Raw genomic sequence first — 6,468 nt, 5'->3', positions numbered from 1 at the left:
GCTCTGAGTCACAACCCAGACCACAATAAAAATCTGTAAGAGCAAACTCTGAAACGCAATGATTTACGCAGAGGTTTATGGCCCAACAATTGCGTTCAAGCCAATAAGGTTCGGCTTAAAACACAATAAGCCGCAAGGCTCAAGCCTTGCAGCCGTTTGAATAATTAATTCGCGGTCCAAGCCGCAGCTTAACCGATTGTTTAATGGGAACAATTTAAACAGTATCCACTCCCGATTACTACTCAACAAAATTACTTTTGCCCTGAGATGTCCTCAAAACGTTACACAATGTTTTCAACGGACTCATGCTCTGTTCATTTGTCACCGTCACTTTTTTCTCAGGTAAAAGCCGTAATTTAAAGGACAAATTTCTTTTAAGTTATTTGCTGAAACCTTTTAGCGAGTGTTTGCCTGAGCATTACGTCTTCACTGCAGTAGTGTCGATCTTTCCGAGATGTTTTTGGGTCATTAGCATACTCACTTGATTCGTACCTTTTTCCTTATTGATGAAAGAAACGTGCGGTTTATCCATTAAACTATGTGTAATTTGGGAACGTCGTGTCGGTTACAATCGGGAGCTTTTGTGGGGAAATAAAAAGGGTCGACGGTGTCCGCGACGCCGACCCGTCCGATTTATCGTCTCTTAGGCCAAAATCCGAATTAAAGAAGAGGCACTTCTGATTCATGGCCACACTTCTGTGAAAAATTGTCGCTGTCCTCAGCTATTATGGATGAAACAGTCCTTAAAACGTTTCTGATGTGATAATAAGCGCCTCGGTAGATAAAAGCATTTTAGATTAGCGTAGTAAAAGTACGGCGAGGTGGAATTTGTTGTGTAACTTGGACCATATAATACAATTATTAAAAACAAGAACAAATACAAAAATGAACAAAGGACAGAATACAAACAAGTCGCCTCATTGCCAGGTAGTAAAACTAAAAAAAACACAATCAAAGTGTGCAATAAATGCTTATTACACATATACCAACCGCATATATTAAAAAAAATATTTATTAAACAATTGTTTACCATTTGCGTTTACCAAAATAAATTAGTAATATAGTAAAACAACGTTTAACTTGCTTTCCATAGCGGCGGCGTTATACAATTATTTTCCAATGATTTGGTTTTGTTTGCAAGGAGATGGGTGTAGTGATAAGTACGATGATGACGTTTTTAGTTTTTTTGCTTTCGTATGGTCACAGTAAACTATACTTTCAGCACAAGTACGTCGTTTGCTGGTGCACTCTTGCTGCGTTGTTAACAGTAAATATTTTTATGTTAATGCTTGTTTTTGCTTTATTGCGCAGTAAAATCTGCATTTTCATTTCAGTACGAATAAAACTATTTCTTTGCCCCTACAGCAAGCATTCTATAGTACTGTAGTTGAACTATGGTGGCTTATTGTTTGAATCGTGAGACAATTTACAGTTTCATGAAATGTTCGTACTGGATCCGGCTGTACGTGGATTATATTATCTTTAATTGACACCGCCACTCACGCACTGGCTAATGGAATGCTTAACATTAATTTCCGGAGACGAAAAGGATTCGAAATTTTTTTTTATGTGCAGCAGTGCGCAGGATGGACCATAAATATATACTAGGAGAAAAGTAACGATTCACGCTGTTATTTACATTTTATATTTATTTTTGGGGTTACAATTTATATCAAGAAACAAACTGAAACAAATGTAGAACACGGCTTGGCGCGCGTCCCCAAGGGAACGATCCTTGATGGATCAGAAGTCGACCACGTTTCCGGGGTCAACTGCCCGCCGGAAGTGGTTTGCGATCTGTCTTAAATCATATACGTTACATATACCTCTAATATGTCATAAAATTTTACGTGTACACATTAAATATTCAGTCATATTCAACAACAATAAAACGATGCCCTGCTTTCTCAAACTCGTATCGTATAAAGAGTGATTGTTCAGGAGGTGACAAAACTTTGTATTTATTTTGAATTTCTTATCAAGGGTGTTAATTTGGTTGTATTACTTTAAGAATAGGTAAAACTCAGTGTGTGAATATGCAGGAAATCTTATGTGAAATCAGCCTGCAACATTTGTATAAACAATCTATAGTTTGCATTTGAGTAACTTTGTGTTTTAAGATACGAGTTTGAGAAAGTAGAGCGACGAAAAAGTGATCGACGCGTTAAATTTGGTTTACTAGTAAATTGTGAGTAAATTGTAAAAATCCCAATCTATAAACTTCAAATTAGAGTATTTTGAAATGGAAGCCAGCCGAGACGTGTATTATAGCTCTCTGGGTCTTCATTTCCTAATTCAGAGTTTAACTTTGATGCACCAATAGGCTTTCTTGATAACCATTCGCGAATCCACCAACATCTTCGTTTTCGAGATATTCTTTTTTTGGTTTGTACATTAACATCTGTTTTAAACGTTCTACATTAAATTTCAGCATGCATGAAATAAGTTTCGTAATGTAAATTCGGCAAAAATGTAGCGTGTTTCACCAAAAACTTAGAGAATTACCTTTTTATTTACATGCATCACTTGGGATGATGTTGTTTTGGGGTAAATTAAAATGATTATTATTATTTTGGATATCTATTATAGACTCTTCTTATTATTATTTAAAAAACTGTTAGAGCAAACGCTTCGGCTGAAATACAAATTAGATAATTAGCCGCGTTTGAATAAATCAGTTTGTTTTATATTGCAGGAAAGTGCAGAGCTCGAAAACTACATTTAACAAAGCCGTCTCTATGTACCAGAAAGTAAAATACGCCGACGGTAATTGCGTCGCGTTCGCCGCGTTACCGGGCTGTCACAGGAACTTTGATAACTAAATAAGTTACGTTAACAGGGTAGTGTAGGTCCCACACGTCACAAGTCGTCTATCTATAATTTAATAAAATATTCTTCTGCTATAACCAGTGATAATTGTGTTTCTATAGATACTTACGCATTTAAATACTTTAGTCTTTGAAAAATAATCATGAGACAACCTATATTTTGGAATGTTAAGAAAATAAACGATAAAAAATTTCTTTTATACGCATTGAAGACGAAATGGATATGTCCATACTAAGAAAACGTTCATACTTTAGGTTAGTTAACTCTCTTAATTCCAACCACTGGTTATAATCTTCAAAATTAATAGTAATTATTATTAAAAATATGGTAACGACCATTGACTTACAATTATATGGACGTCGGGTCCGCGCTAAAAAGTGTCCGAACTTATAGGGCGTTAAAATCGTATACAGAGCGTCATTCACGCTTTAGTCTTCGTTTGTTAGACTGACAGCGAAGCAAGCAAAACTAGACAGTACTGCGATGACATTACAATTTAAATTCTTAAATTCAACGTTTTAGCTTTTTCATATTCCTTTACATGTCACTACACTTAAATAGGTTGACTTGGGATATTTTTTTCGTGGTTTGTGTATTAGACCCGTCGTCCATTTATTTGTAAGTCAATGGTAACGACGATAAGTATATACTAAAATATAAATTTCGAGTAATTCGGAATTCATATTTGATTTTAGAATTTCGATACCAACGTTAGAAAAATATAACATTTATTCGCATCTGCAATTTGTAAAAGTAAACTTTTATATATTGATATTGATATGATAAGAATAGATGGCATACACTATTGACACTGTGGCCCAGAAGTTACTGCCGCTACCCGCGTCACTAGTAGTGGCCGCCATGCTGGAATGTGGAACATGTTTGGAACAGAGACTGAGAGAAGACTCCTTTCGCGCACCTATACAAATAAAAATTAACATTTATCATCGATAACAAATATCGATAAATAGCTACCGATACTACGGCATCACTGGCCCAATTAAAACTTATTATAAAATAGTATATCCCGCGTGAAAGCACGCGGCAAATCGTAAGTGAACTAAAGCCCGTCTCATAAACACTGGCGCGGTGGAGACACTAGGCGGTCTCGATAATTGCATTGCCCCTCGTTCGCATCCCACGTGTGATTGCTAATCGAGCGCGTCAATATGCTCTCGACAGCACTAACCTATAAGCACACATAGAAATTCAAGCATAGTATAGAATATAGGGCGTTTTCAAAATACTAACAACCTCGCGAGACCATATTACTATATATCATATCATATAATCACTTTTGTTACTTTTATACAAAAATAAAAATATTTAAAAGGATAGTTTTTTTTTGTAATATCAAGTGACGGTGCGAACGAGTCGTGTGCCTGATGGTAAGCGACACGCCTGTCCATAACAGTTGCGGTACCACTCAGAGCTTTAAATAAATAATTCAAAAACAACGCTTTTAGCAAAAGAAAGCTCTTGCGATAGCGTAAGTAAATAGCAGAAGAGACGAAAGTGGTTGACCTATTTACCTGTACGATCAGTCGTTCCTGCGCCCGCGCCGCTTTTCGCGTGTGTATGTATCGATACTCTAATGTTGAGTACACGGAAATGGAAATGCGAACATTTGCTAGGAGTGATGATAATGTGTTCGGAGCTTGCCTTGAGTATGTAAGATGGCTCCCTAACGTACCTACAATAAGCCGCCCGCCAAACAATGTTGCCCGCCACACATCGATTCCAGCGGACAATTCCAACCTAGATCCAGCGATCGTAGGCAAATTATGTAAGTAGACACATACAATTTATACTTATTTTATTTTTAAATGTAGTTTACTTAAAGCCTGGTTAATGTGGATTCAGAGTACAAGCTGTAAACTTAACTTTTATCGAACGAATGAAACGAATGAAAACAAAAATACTTGTACAATTTATCTATATCACGAAATGTGCTACTTAATACTTTGTTTTTATTTAGCTGCATTCAATACTGTAAAGATAATTTCGTTCAAATAATTGATAAATAAATTTAATTCCAACCCTGTATATAAATAGTGATGTAAAAAATACTGATCGTACACAATACGGCGACGTATGCGTTCACATCGAAAGAAAACTGGACAAACAAAATATAATTTATCTCCTCATACGAATAGCTAAAACAGTAAACAATATCAAGACGTACCTAACCTATTTGTACTTACCTACTGTCACTACTGGCTAAAGTTCTGAAAATTCTATTTTAGTCAGCCAAAGTATCTATAAGCAAGAGCCTTTTCCTTTTCCTTTTTAATACTTAATGCTTACAGACCATTCACATAAGTTATCATAAGGCAGGGTTCTAAGCGATAATTATCATGGTAGTTATCACGATAATTATTTTAATAAATTTATATATTTAACTTTTATAAAATTAATTGGAACAATATTGTGTCATGTGCTTGTACCAGAGAAGTATACAAAGTGTCAAATGTCAATTGCTAAAAAGTCACAAACAAATCGTTTTCCCAAAGATTTTTCCTCGTCTTAATTCTCTTTTTATTTTCTTATTTATGACAATGAATTAGCGTGGATAAGTAAGGTTTTATGGGACAATAAATTATTATTATAATTATGTCACGTTTTGGCTTTGTAGTACTTCTATCGTACACGACACACGTAGCTATTAGTGTAGAAATCTAATGAACCTTTTTGGAGATACTAACGTGAGCTCTCGCAGCCGGAATGAATTGTAGACACTTATCAACTCATTGTACTGGTGGTAAGTAAATTGCTAGTCCTAAATACTTTTAGGGAAAAAGAAGTACTCTAAGTAGCAAGGAATACTCTACGACAGCAAACTAGAAGCGAATCTTTTATTGTTTATAAATTGCCTGCCTACGTCCATCCTTTGGGACCAACACATATTCCTATTTATATTATCAACATCTACATGCCTTCCGAGGTACCTTGCTACAAGCATTGAATGTTCGAAAACCCTGATTAACACCTACAAAGCTAAACACTGTTGAAAGGCTCTGATTAAGCAAGAGTAGCCCACGAAGCTGACAAATCAAAGCCGAAAATTGTACAGTTCCTTCATTCTGTTGGTCTCGGCTCCGGGTGGTAATCATTGATGATCACAATAGTAGCGTTAGCGAGATAAAAATGCAGAAAGTTCGGTCCACATAATTTACTGTAAAAAGAGGAAGAGGTCTTAAAGGGCCTATATTTCTATATTATTTTAATAGTAAACGACGTGAAGTTCAGAAATAAGTAAAGGTGATGATTTATGGGCCCGTCCTCTCGTTTCCAGACGACGAACTAGGAGTGAAAAGGGGAATTCGAGAACAATTCTAAATTTTAGAAATAAGTGGCTAGGAACTAGTAAAGAGGTAAAATAAAAAAGTGAGATGACGTTGAAGAAGGACAGCATCATTACACAATCACCCCAACAATAATAATAACAATAATAATGTATTGTTCGCCGATTCTTGGACCTGAGTCCCTGACCCCGGCCGACTGTGCCATAGCTGGGAAATACCGCCTCTCCCATTTAAAAATTCAAAATTAGTCTTTTAGGCCTTGGGAGAGGCGAGAGTTTAAAATAAATACGATAATAATAATAGTACCACAAACTTTTAAAATTTCACATATTCC

This window comes from Hyposmocoma kahamanoa, unplaced genomic scaffold, assembly GCF_003589595.1.
Source record: "Hyposmocoma kahamanoa isolate Upper Pololo Valley unplaced genomic scaffold, ASM358959v1 66, whole genome shotgun sequence".
NCBI lineage: Eukaryota > Metazoa > Arthropoda > Insecta > Lepidoptera > Cosmopterigidae > Hyposmocoma > Hyposmocoma kahamanoa.
Note: the sequence above shows the minus strand (reverse complement) of the source record.